The 13,736-nt window shown below is 34.9% G+C and overlaps 1 protein-coding gene across 2 annotated transcripts in view; it reads left to right on the forward strand.

The window, feature by feature from the left end:
• Positions 1-516: 516 nt before the first annotated feature.
• LOC138701401 (forkhead box protein N3-like) overlaps positions 517-13,736 on the forward strand; it is a 208,491-nt gene continuing 195,271 nt past the window's right edge. Inside the window, exons 1-2 of one of the 2 annotated variants that reach the window (XM_069828260.1) lie at positions 517-565; positions 793-851. The gene's annotated coding sequence lies outside the window, so the exon portion shown is untranslated. Of the gene's footprint in view, positions 566-725; positions 852-13,736 lie in introns of those variants that run through there. The other variant, XM_069828259.1, reaches the window with a different exon arrangement.

Genomic DNA, 13,736 nt, shown 5'->3' on the forward strand with positions numbered 1-13,736 from the left:
ATCTCTTGAGATGATAAAAATGATAGGATTTTAAAATGCCGATGATATAACTCGCATAACAATAGCCGTAAACATTTCTTGTTTCTATATACTATCCCTTTCTAACTAAATACAATTTTTGATATGTCTGAGCTTTTGTCCAAGATCCTCTCATTCACTTTTAATAGTAATTAATTTATGCGTTACTTTGAAAATCCTCTGTGTGTGTGTGTGATATATATATATATATATATATATATATATATATATATATATATATATATATATATATATATATTACACACGCATATACACTATAATTGAATTTACAATAATTTAACTTTTGACTTTCAGAATAACTATAGATATTTACTAAAATTTGTGTTGTAATTTGTAATTTTGTGTAGATATCGATACTTTTTTAAGATAATTGGCGTTCTGTAGTTACTTATTTTTAGTTTTACATGAAAATACAGAGTTTCGACATCGCAATTTGTCATACTGCCTAATGAGAGATTTCAGTCTCATATGTTGGCTGCGCTGGGTAACTGTAATACCCGGAGAAAGCTGTGCCGGACACATAAAGGTTTTGTTGTTAATTTTAAAATAATTAGTCAAAAGTCTGTCGGTTTACAATATATTAGGAGTATAATGATGTTATACTGTACTTTCGTTTCTCATAACCTTGCAGATTTACATATGGACTCTATGCATTTTCGTTCTTTCATTCACGAATGCTTCACCATTTCGTGGTATCTGTAAACAGTGTTGCAGCGTGGATAGATGTGCTCATATGTTTGGGTGTTGTTACAGCTAGCAGAAGGGATGTTAGTGCTTATGTTCGTCAGCATTAGCCGATAGAATATTTTAAGGTAAGGTAATTAATTTCTTATGAAGTAATTATTATTCGGCTTTGTTCTCTTGTACTGAGTCAACATACTTCAAGAGTTGTTAATGAATGCTATAATCATAATACTATATCGCTTGGTCATGCATGTTTTGGCCTTATTCGTCCAGAAGCGTAATGGCTGAAATTTGACCCATATATCTAGTTTACATACTTTGATAGTATTCATATTGATGTTAAACAGAGAGAAAATTAATTGTTTGTATATTGACTGTAGGAGATGTAATGGACAGAAATGATTTTGTGCTTGAAATGGATAAGACTACTTAAGGTTGTCCACGTCCTAGATTCACACAGCTGTGTTCATTGATGCCTAAATTTAGATGTTACTTTGTTAATTGGCTACTAAAGTTTATGAATTGGTTTTGTTGTTTCGCCGATGTCTATTCATTGATTTGTGAAGTAGTATCAAGTTTGGATATAATTTTATAGTTTCAAGAAGAGCAGATTTGAGAGAATAGTTGAGATATGATTACTTCATATTTTAATAGTGGTAGATTGAGTTAGACGTAGCAATTTTTGTAATAATAATTGTACAGAAGTTTTCTGACTTAGTAAAACACTAAGATTGTGCTATTCATCAGGGAGTTGTGGAAAGAGGTTCGAACGTTTATACCTCTCTATTGTTATCTCGTATATAGAGTTACTAAACGCCTTGTATATTTTCTGTGGTTCTCATTAAGTACAATGAAGTAATCAGATGAACCAATTAGATCCTTTATAGGAGCCAGAGGCATCGGTGTTGGTTTGCTCGTCACTTTGCCCGTAATGGGGCTCGTTGCTATGGATACTCAGGACAGTGAAACTGGTTTTCATGTGTTTCCATGGCAACGGCATCCCCGTTGGCATGGCGACTTAACGCACACACATAAAGCATGTGGTGCCGTTGAATTGATATCGACGTCTTTGCCTCTTTTCAGCCCTGCGGCTAAGTTTAAGTGCTGATGTTACCAAAGTGATTTTTTTATTTGTGATCGCGGGAGTATTTAAAAAGTGCGATCTGTGTCATAGGTGTGCGCATTGCTTCTTATACTTGTGTCTAAGCAGAATGTTTATACTGTTGTGATATAGAAGAAGTCTGTGTGTAATGCTGTGTTACGACGAATTAACAGCAGTCTATAATGTACCGTATGCGTGTGTGTGTGCGTGCGCGCGCGCGCGCGCGCGCGATAATTAGAAGCCGGAATTTATTACTTGCTATCCGCGGATCTTAAAAAGTGTAAATAATAATTAATTACGGTAAGGTACTTTTACTATTTGACGAAAATTACGTATGTATAGGTACCCGTGCCTTTTTTTTTTACATATGTTTTCGATCATGTTTACGATTTCAAATTTAATAGGTTTATAGTAAATAACACATCCTACTTCAAGTACCGAAAAAAAACCGTGGATACTGTCAGTACTCAAAAGTGCGATTTGGTAAAATTTCCCACGTAACGCTTAGTATTAGAAAATGCTTTTACTGCCTGCAATGGACAGGATTGGATAATCTTTACTGTTGTAGTGTAAAAAATAAGTTGGAATTCATTTTCAACAATCATATTAAAATAGTATATTACGATACAAGGTTGGGGATTGCTGCGAGTTTTTCAGTTTCCTCGATTTTGTAATGCACTTCACAAACGTGTATTGTACAAATTTTTTTTGCACGATCATATGTTTAAAATTGCAAATACAGTATATTTTACATTGAAAATTTAGAGCAATATTATTCCAAAGCCTTCGCAAAACTATTTCATTATCCATTTTACACAGTCACTTGTATAATACTATGTAATTTTTTATTTATTTATTTATTTTTACTTCATTTCATTACTCTTCAATGTATTTTCATCTCATGTTTCTCCGAAATCAAATTGTACTTTATTTTTAAATTTATCATTGTTACGTATTCTCTCCGCAATCATATTGTATTTTTAATTGAACCTCTGCTTTGTATTCTGGACCCTAGTGGTCAGCCGTAGATTTCGGCCAGATGTCCCAAATTGTGGAATTTGTGTGTGTTGTGTATTGATAACTAAGTAACAATACGTGCATTATAATGGACCTATTTCAGTATAGTATTATGTTATGAAGAATGGTTTCCCTAGCAATAGGTTTCTGTGTGGGAATTCTAACTTTCAAGGCCTAACAACAATAGCTGTAAAAAAACACGATCGTGCAAAACTAATATATTCAGTGTAATATGTTATAAAGTAATTATAAATGTACAGTAATTGTAATTAATTAACTTTTTTAGTGCTACATATTTGATTGTATACTTCAAGGATTTTCCTAACATAATTCATGTTCATACTTCACACACTGTATATATTTCGGCGTTTAATAACAGAATCGAATGTCACATAGCTGCATTTTAAAAGTATTTAAACTTCATGAACATAGGAGTGCTTTTAATAAGCCTAATGGGATTGTGCATTTGTACTTCAGTGATATTTAAAACTTGTATGTGATCTCTGTTCCATTGATTTTGTGTATATAATATTTTAGTGCCTCAAGACAAACTTGGTTGTCATTCGTTTGTCAGGTTTTATTAGTGATGTGTTTGTACGACACGCGAGAACCTGAACACACTTTGATATATAAGGCCAAGGATGTTGAAGACGGTCGTGACCCAATTGAGATTTCTTCGTCAGCTGACTGCCACACGGAGATAAGGACAGACAACGGCATTCTGTGGTATGCGGGCCGCCGCCGCCATGACATTCAAGAATAAAATTGTTTGATTATTGCGTGGAATCTGACGTGTTTACGTAGTGACCAACTCCCATCCATAGCGGATAAGCTTACATAATCAAAAGTAACTGGGTGCATAAAATTATGTTTGCTGCAAGTGTCGTTTTAGTTACTCTTGCGACTTTACATAAAATAACATTTTTCACTGTATTTATGAGTTCGTCCGAAGTTTTAATCTAACTGTAATCGAACGGTGAGAGCGGCGACTGTATACTTCGATAACCGAGTTCAAACCCCAGAGAGTTTTAATTTTTATTTTATTATTATTATTATTATTATTATTATTATTATTATTATTATTATTATTATTATTTTTTGTGAATGAAGACTTCCAGATATTCTCGTGGCACTTCGGCTACTTCGCCAAAATTCCACGAAGTTCTTGACAGTGTTAAATTTAGACGTTTCCTCTGGAAATGTAGATTTATTTAAGAATTTGAAGAGATGAAACTATGGGTTGTAAATTAAAAATGAATTTATTAAAAAATAAAATAAAATTATTTGAAGGAACAGCACTTTCTTCAGACTCTTTTTTTGAAGTGTGTGCATGCAAAGTACTATTTTCAAAACTGAAATCTAGAAAGCAGTGTGCCTAGATTACACTTTATATTCAGTCTTTTTAAAGCTTCATTAAAATATTTTTTATGACTTCAACCATATTTACCGAATAAGTAGGGTAGTTAAAAAAAGCATAGCTGAGATATTTTAAATGTAAACACTTATTTCCTCAAATAGCGTGTTTGTGTGTCATTGTATGCCATTATACTAGAATAATGAGTGTAAAGAACTGAAATCATTTATCTTACAACAGTTATTTCCGCGATGCATTATTGGACATGCAAGATAGCGATTCGGGACAGCTAAGTGCAAACTTAAACTTAAGTTGTAAAAATGTCTTGGTACACTTCCGATTACTCTTGGGCAGATTCGATTTGCGGATTATTAAATAAAGTTATTCATTTATTTATCTTACTTTTTCGTTACATAACGTATAGCCACGGTCTATTATATACAGTCACGAAGCTAAATATGTAGTAAATATGCATCCATAGATAGTTGCTAACCACTAGGGTCGCTACTATCGCCTCATTACAGACAATGCGAAATAGTACCTGCACAGTCTATTGTTTCTAGCAACCTCATCAACTCAAGCTTCGTGACTGTATATACTAGACTGTGGATAGTAAAGAAGGTATTGTGATAAAAAAATAGATTTAGAGATTTTCGCAGCAGTACCATGCCTTGAATTTTGCTCATATCCAGTATGCAGGCCTATGAATCCCTTTATTTGAAATGAAGGGTGATATGCGTGGAATATAATAATTTTAAATAAAAAATTGACTTTATTTGAAATTAAAAAGACGAAATTTAGACCAAACGAATTGTTTCTTGCATAAATTAAAGAAAAACATGAAATAAGCAGTACATTCATTGTCTCTCCATATCCCTATATACTGTAGTATATATTATTTGAAGAAAATGGTTACATGCAAAATTTTACTTCGTTGCGAATATTCGAAGTTCAAACTGCTTCAAAGCTAATCGGGTTCGTTACTACCCTTACTGAATAGGACCTTATTCTACTTCACGTAGTAGGTTACAACCCATTTCATAAACGCTATTTGCTGTGCGTGGTGAACCAAAGAAATGTCTGTGCAGTATAATTTCACTTTCATGTCAATTTTAAATGTCGATTTACATAAATAAAATAATATTGGAAATTATTATACTGGAGAGTACATTTAGATATTTTGTATTAATTGGTAACATTAAATCCATCTTAAAATTAATAATAATAATAATAATAATAATAATAATAATAATAATAATAATAATAATAATAGTGCCGCTACAGCCCTTTAAGGGCCCAGACCTCACGTCTACATGCTTATCTAAGCAGAGGTGGACAATCGTCGAACCAGAGTGGAGGTATAGTGTGGTTAGCACCACAGTCTAATATATACAGTCACGAAGCTTGAGTTGTTGAGGGTACTAGGAATAATAGACTGTGCCGGTACTATTTCGCATTGTCTGTGATGAGGCGATAGTAGCGGGTAGCAACTATATATGGATGCATATTTCCTACGTATTGAGTTTCGTGACTGTATACCTATACTAGACTGTGTTAGCACGATGATCTCGCCCTAGTGGTCGAAATTTCTATGAGAAATTTCTTCCCCCATGAGAACTCGAACCAGCGCGCATTCTGTAACGCGAGTTCTATACAGAATGCCTTAGACCACGACGCGGAACATCTTAAAAATTACAGTTTTGAAATGGAAGTCAAAAGCCTTCGCTATTCCTTTAGCCTGATTGTGATATCCTTCGCATCAGGAATTTTCACCTACTGCACTTTATCTACTGCATTTTCAATTACATTTCGCCTACTCTACGTTGCCGACTGCATTTCATAAATTGTTCTTTTATTTAATACATAGGCAGAGAGAGAACAGTTTCCTTGGGGGGGGGGGGAGGAAAGCACAACCATAGAATTCCGATATAAAGACATTATGGGGGACATTATTTATCTCCTCCCCCGTTATAGCTTGACCTTGGTACAGTATATCGGAATATGATCATTTAATAAAATTATTGTAAAATAAAATAAAATGGAACAAAATATACAGATAATTTTACTTTTTTTTCTCTTGTACGGAGGAGGGACCCGTGCAATTGTGCTTGCCACTCCTATTCTGTGAATGACTGGGTAGCCGAACGGCCGCGCTCTTGTACAAGTACAGCATGCTGCACCGTGAACTTAACCCGGGCTGTTGTATAGATGATATGTGAATTAATTATGGCGAAATGAGTCCGAGGTCCAACACCGAAAATTACCCAGCAATTCTGCTTCAATTGGTTGAGGAAAAATGCCCGGAAAACATCAACCAAGTAACTTGTCCCAACCAGGATTTGAATCTGGGCCCGCTCGTTTCATAGCCAGACGTGTTAACCATTACTCCACAGCTGTGGACCAATTTTACATTTATTTTATCTGTTTATTTAAAAAAGCAAGATATATGAAATGTAAATTCTAATTATTTTATTTAATCTCGTCTTTAGGTTTACACATTATACCAGGATTAATATTTTTTTTCCCTGCATTGTTTTGCAGTATGTTATTGATATTTCTCCAAGTGGCTGCTTGAACACATGTAGAGTTCGAACACATCAGTATAGGCTGTTACAAAAAAACATTAAAAGTTCGACCAAGTTGGGGGGAGGCGGTGCCACCCATAACTCCGCCTATGACCTACTACATGTGCATTACTAGTAACGAGTTGAGGAAATAAAACAGGTGTAATTTGTTCAAGAAAGTACTGATTTTAATTTTAATTGTGGGTATAAAAAGCCCTGGGTCCGTCTCAAAGAGCGAAGAACTATTCACTCTCTCACTTTACTCTTCAATATTCTTCAAACCTCTAACCCTAGCTACCTAGCTTCTCGTTTTCAACATTTGTCCTCATATCACGAAATAGATACTCGCCCACAACATCATATCACACTCTCCATTCCTAAACACAGAACATCCTTGTACTCTTCATCTTTCACCGTCTCTGCAGCTCATCTCTGGAACTCTCTACCACAACATGTCAGAGACTGTCGGACATTGTCTAGTTTCAAAAATAAATTAAAATTGCACTTTTTAAACTAGATTCCTTTCAGTTATAAGCCCTTTTCTCTGCCATAGTTCTGTAAAAATATAGGCTATATATTTATTTTTTCTTCCTTTCCCCTTTTTGTTCTCTTTATCAGCCGATGAATTTATTATCATAATCTTTTTATCGTGAATTTTATTTAATTTTCGTATTTATTTTCTTTTTTATTATTATTTTATTACATTCCATTTTGATATTTTCTTCCTTACGTTTTTCCATTTTAATCATTTGTACTAAATGAGTTGCTTTCACTATATTCCAATGTATTTTACTTTTTTTTTTTTTTCTATTATGGTATTATTTTCATGTTGTCGATTTTATTATGCTATTATTTTTTTGTAATATGTTAGTGTTCTGTTCTTTAACTTTTTGTTAAATTTTAACTTCTTGTATACTTTGTGACTTGGTAGAGTGTAAGAGAAGGCCCTGTGGCCTTAACTCTGCCAGTATAAGTAAAGAATTATTATTATTATTATTATTATTATTATTATTAAATAAAGAATTATTATTATTATTATTATTATTATTATTATTATTATTATTATTATTATTATTATTATTATTATTATTATTATTATTAAAAGGGATAAGGTATTGCTGTTTATAAATACGTTCGTATTCTAAAATTATGTCCGCAGCCTGCTAGGTAATTTTGCTTACTATTCTTATATTGTGGGTAATTCTGACGACTAGGTACTTCTTGCAATGCTTTTCTTGGACGTTTCGTCTTGTTTCCACTCATGTTATAATTTCGTTATCGCTTGTTTTTTTCCGAACTCTCGTAACAGATAATAAAGAGGACTGCGTTTCTCTACCATCAATTAAAACCTGTTTATGCCACCCTCTGTCAAGGTTGTTGCTTCTGGATTAATTCTGAATAGCGGCATGGTAGACTTTGTGATTCCGCAACTATGGATCATACCTGGGTGGCACTGCCCACCTCCTGTCATGAGCCCTTCTTCCTCTTGTATACGTAAATATAGTCAGCAATTTCGAGTAAGTGTCTGGAAGGTCGTTATGTCTTCGAAAGTATCCGGGAGATGAGGGATTATGCTTATGCCCACATTTCCGGTCCTTGACGTGTTCTACAGGGAGGCCCTTCCAGATGTTCCATTGCAACTCTCTTGATTCAACATTTTTTTTGGAAGACATGAGTTCCTTATACCTGCATGACTGTGTTCATACTCACCTTCAGTTACCTTGACAAGTTTTGTTTTCAATGCAACGCTGGTGCTTTTGACAATTTGAGGTATTTTCCTTATATTTGTGAAGCGCAATTAGAATTTTTGTTCACTCTTTAAGTAACCTAAAAGTTTTCACTCGTCACAGACGATTAGACTAATATTTTTTTCCAAGCTCTAGGTCAGTGATGTCAAAGCAAGCACATTTTTCTGACCTTGACGTCGTGCGCGGGCAGCAAGCGCTAAGTATGGAAAGAGAAAGGGTTGTGTATATGAATAAGCAACATGTTGGATTAAGAAAACAGTGGTGCACAAACTTCAAACGGAACGTGAAATTTTATGTCGTTATTTTTATATGGCTTCTTTCTGTTTAATATTATCTATATTGTCTGTAAAACAAAAGTACTAACACTGATTTCTTAATATTGCACTTGTGTTTTAAATCTTAATAACATAATAGAGAGTTAAGAAGGAATATTCACTTAAATTCCATAGTAGTATAATATTATACTGTATTAAGTGGATGAATCACATCATTCATAAAGAAAGTGATATTCCAAAGAAAGAGATTGAGTATGACATGATAAGTTGGAATTTATATTGATGGTATCTTTAGCCTTACAAAAGTAATCAATAAACTAATCAAAACAATATTACAGTACAAAGCAAAGTTACTTAGGTACTGTATCTATTTTAAGTGTAACTAATATTACATAACAAAACTCTTATCGCATTATGCTTTTAAGGTGATATTTGTGAGCAACTTCCTATCATCAGAATATTAAATTATTTTCTCGAAATCTGCTGAATCTATAGAGCTGACATTTTTACAACACATGGGCACGTATCTTTTGCTTATGATATAACAGTAGTTGCTTTGTTAATTCATTTCCTTACAATTTCCATGCGAATATTTTCAAAATTTTCAATATACTATCTTCAATAATACGTATATACGGTATATTAGATTTACGAAAACATTCTGTAAGGCTACTAAATAAATAGGCCTATACCTGAAAATTTCACTTTTCTATACGAAAAGTTGAGAAAATATTTCTTTTGAATAAGAAAATCAAACTTGTGCAAAATGAGCATTAAAATTAAACCTTAATTCTTATAATGCACTTATACATCTCAGGCAAATCTAAAAATTAACATGGATACAGTTTTAATAAGTTCTCTTCCCTTTATCTATTGAATCAGTGCTGGCCATCCCTGAATATATCTCGACCAAGCGGCATATACCACCTCTTTCGTCTGTCTCTTTCCTTTCCGCTGTAAAGCGCTCAGGCTCTCCTGGGCTCTAAAGCGCGCGCTTGCTCCTTTGGGCATCAATTGACATGCCTGCTCTAGGTATAGGTGCCATCTGCAGGATAATTTCCTCTGGAGGTACAGTAGGTATTAATTTTCCCTTCATTGCTATGCAGAAGGACTATAAAGACAGATAACCATAATAACAATGGATAATGAAGACAAAAATATACATAGAAATGGATTTCACTTATCTGTTAGAATAAAATTCCATTCACACAGTTGTTCAGATCGGGGAAGCACCTTTGCGGTAATTTTCTAGAAACGTAATATTTTTGCGTCAAAAAAGGCAACCCGTTTGCAGCATGGTTCTGCCAGTTTCAAGGGCATATTTGCGGCAAGACTCAGCAACACGTGGTGACTGACTTAGGGGTGTGCAAATTCTTGTTATAACACATGGCTACATTTTCCTTCCCAATTTTCACAGACTTAGAACTGTCCACGGCTTGGTGAAAAATATGGCTATATTTCAGTGACAGTAATGCCACCTCGTTTGATGTTCATAAAAATCTACAACTTTGTTGCATGGGATTTCATCCCCAACACTTTAATGTACTGCAAGAGTCCAAAATCTCCATTCTGATATTCCTCCCATAGAGACACGATGAAATTAATTTTGTCGGTCGTACTTTTTTTCCTCATATTACATTGTCCGGAATTTACAGAGTTTATCTTGGTGCGGGCAAATGTTTGCATTTCTAGTAGAACATCGATGGTCTTGTAAATGTTGGGATATGGCGAATAAAATTGAGAATTGTAGAATGAATGGAAGGATTTGTTGTTCGTGGGCCATCAGATGGTTTCGCCGCCCAGAGAGGAGGAGGAAACAGGGCGTCTCCTTCTACATATGTGTTCAGCATATAGTCTGCAAACTCCATGTCATTAGTGGGGGAGATTGACATGAGTTCTGCGAAAGCGTCACCTACTTCTGAAGATGGGAGGAAAATTTTTACGTCCATGTTGCTGTAGAAAACGTTCGTGAGTAGATGTAGGTAATGAAACAGACAAATGAGCATTACCATGGATGGGCAACTCGTGCTCACAAAGTGCTAAAAAACTTTGAAAGAGAGAAAGACAGACGGAGCCAGCCGCAGCAGTTACAAGTTGTTTGTAGTTTCGCTGCAAAAGCAGTTCACTGCCGCGGTGCACTCTGGCGGCTCATGCAGGTGATCGTGATATCTACTCCATGATTTGAATTTCAGAATGACGCTGGTACAATAATTATAGTAATTTTAGACAGACTGTACCTAAACACACATAACAAAATTATATTATTTCCTAGCTTTGTAAATTAGTTTAGTACTGGAAACACAACCTGAATACACCTTTTCAAGAGACAACAAACATAGATGCAACACTTATTTATTATTATACTATTTGTTAATATTTATTATATGTCTTATTTGAAACAAAGAACGCGAGAATTTACAAGTCTTTATACATTAAAGTGTATTCCTCTGTTCTCAGAAATGTAATAGTCTATATTCGCAAACAAACACAAATTCAAGGAAGTATTTTTCACATGTCACTGCAGATGAAATAAACTTACTTCTGAGCTCTTTCTGTACATTGAGAGCTTTTACACTTCTTTCTTGTATTAAACTCTGACTCACGTATATACAGTATATATGGAAGCAAAGAGTATACTTGGAAATTCTGACTTAGGCAGCATTACGAACAGTTCGATTCCTGATTTCGCTGGAATCTGAATGGCGCGCTGTTCTACAGATTTATCAATCCAAGCTATAAACTTTCAGGATCTTCTATCGGCTGTAAGCCAAAAGGATTTCAGAAAAATCTCGATTCCTTGTCAATTGTCACTGTTTCTCCATACTTACCAGTGAATTCTGCTGTAGGTCTTGAAGTAGGGTCTTATATTTGATAAGATTTTCTTATCACTCTTCAAGATAGTTTATAGTCAAAGAAAGTGAAGTTGTCTATGTTCTACATGGTATTGTCGCATTTCAAATTTATCCATAAATGTTCTTAGCATAAATGTTCGTGCAATTCTGTAACTCGCACCCACAACGTGCTAACGATATTTGATATCAGTCTCACCTTGTTGATATCCCATTTTTACCTTTAGCTGTTCTAAACCAGATCTAGATAGTATTTCTTTACTGAAACCTTCACTGTGTTTTTTTGTAACATAAAATGTCATGCGTAAGAAAGTTAATAGAACATAATGCAAGCTTTACCTCCTTTCTTAATAAAAAATCTTTCTCTTTCGACTCATCACTAAAGGGAAATGATCTGGCGATTATATTGTTTTTTCACATAAAACGAGCCGCCACTTACTGCAGACGCGAGCAAACTTGTATACAGACACTACAGTACAGAATCCGTTCTACCTGCACTGAGGGTGTGTTCACACTTCGAGAGCACGAGTTGCCCATCCATGAGCATGACGATATCAGTGGCGCCAACTTTAATTTTTAAGCTTAGTTCAGAAATATCAACGTTCTTTTTTTATCGATAGTTTAAGTGTTATTTTTTGCGTTAAGCGAACATTACGATATCGGCGGTGCTGTTACTTTTTGGACACCCTTTCAGTTTATCAGGCTTAAAAGATGTTTTTCGATATACCGCAATCGGGTCCTCCAAAACCAACGCAAACTGGCTGTGATTTAATCCTCCTGATTAGCCATCCTGCCGCAAACATGCTGTCCCCGTTCAGATGCAGTAGGTAAACAAACTGTAAGGCTGTGTCTACACAGGCGACAAATTGTTGAAAGACATTTTTGTCGTCAACTTGTCTGGCTGGCAACTGCACTGCAACAGTGAAAGACAAAACTGTTGCGTCGTCCGTGTGTTCACCAGACACAGTTTTGTTGCCAGTGTCATCATAGATATAGTAGAAGTAGGTGCTGTTTTGGGTCTTGTAGCCTGGAATTAACAAAAGGTTAATAATAACGCAGGAAATAAAACAATTATATACATGACGATACATGGAGTGGACGCAGACAACAGAAATATCAGCTGTGAATCAGAATAGGGTAATATAAATATGTTGACTATCGGGTAAAAATGAGGCCCTCGGACAATTATATAGGCTGCCATCTAGAGGCTGCAAAGGAAATTACGAGGGAGGACGTTGTAGATTTCTGTTTATGTCCAAGATTACATGACATCATAGACGGAGAGAGAACCGTTTCCTTGGGGGGGCAATGCAAAACCATTGAATCCCCATATAACGGGGTTATGGGGGATGTCATTTAGGTACCTCTTCCTCCGTTACTGGTTGACCGTGGTACAGTTTATCGGAATATGATCATTTAATAAAGGTATTTTCGGGGTGGGGATGTTCCTTACAATGTTACATCCATACCCGCGATGTTTAGGGCTTGAACTACAGACCTACTACAAATTATAATAGGGCATAACTTAAAACAATCTTCCTCTTTTTCTCTCTCGTACAGAAACACATGTGTATATCAATAAAACTACGTAACAGTGCCAACAGAAACTTTTTTTGTATATAAAGCTTACCTTCGTGAAGATATCATATGAATGTAAACTCTAATTATTTTATTTAATCTCATCTTAAAGTTTACACATTATACCAGGATCACTTTCCTTTTTTCTGCATTGTTGTGCAGTATGTTATTCATACATCTCCAAGTGGCGGCCTGAACACCTGCATACTTCTAACAAATGAGTACAGGGTGTTACAAAAGAAACATTACAATGCTTCCATTCCTCAAATGAGATATAGGAATTCTTATGGGTGTACATTGAGAAATTTAAAATAAATATTATAGTCCAGACACATGATCTGAAGACATTAATTCATCAATTTAAGCACTGAAACTTAATCATAAACAAAAGCAAAAAAGATCTTTTGAATTCAATATTTCCTAACGTTAACAGATAAGAAAAGAGTTCAGACAAGTTTGGGGGGGACAGAACCCCCCATGCCTCTCCAAAGCCTATGCATGACATCATCCTGTGTAATAGGTAACC

This window comes from Periplaneta americana, chromosome 6 (genome assembly GCF_040183065.1).
Source record: "Periplaneta americana isolate PAMFEO1 chromosome 6, P.americana_PAMFEO1_priV1, whole genome shotgun sequence".
Taxonomy (NCBI): domain Eukaryota; kingdom Metazoa; phylum Arthropoda; class Insecta; order Blattodea; family Blattidae; genus Periplaneta; species Periplaneta americana.